This window comes from Ailuropoda melanoleuca, unplaced genomic scaffold (genome assembly GCF_002007445.2).
Source record: "Ailuropoda melanoleuca isolate Jingjing unplaced genomic scaffold, ASM200744v2 unplaced-scaffold2469, whole genome shotgun sequence".
NCBI classification, from domain to species: Eukaryota; Metazoa; Chordata; class Mammalia; order Carnivora; family Ursidae; genus Ailuropoda; species Ailuropoda melanoleuca.
Genome location: NW_023194603.1, coordinates 250 through 784, shown reverse-complemented (window position 1 = coordinate 784; position 535 = coordinate 250).

Below are 535 nucleotides of genomic sequence, written 5' to 3'. Positions count from 1 at the left end.
GCCTGAGAGGCGCAGTCACCAAGCACCTGTCTTCGGATTAGGGTGTGATCACAACGTTCCCGAAAGGAGTTCCTCATCGGGCTTCTCCACCGGGAGCCTGCTTCTTCCTCTCCCACTCCTCTGCTTGGGTTCCCTTTCTTGCTGACTGTCTGTCTCTCTCTCTCTCAAATAAATAAATAAAATCTTTAAGGAAGGAGCCCACATCCCTAAGATCTCTATAAAACAAGGGCACACGGCCTGGGTCCCAGTCAACAACTTGGGCTCTACACAACTCCAAATCTCTCTTCATCAGAATGACGAGAAGGAGAAGTCCCCCCCAGCAAAGAAAAGATAATGAGTCTGTGGCCTCTGCCACAGAATTGGCCTCGGCCACAGAATTAATACATATGGATGTATCCCAATTATCAGAAATGGAATTCAGAGCAACAATGGTCAAGATGATGAGTAAACTTGAAAAAAGCATCAGAGAAAGCGTTGCTGAGAATATAGAATCCCTAAGGGCAGAAATGAGAGCGAATCTGACAGAAATTAAAAA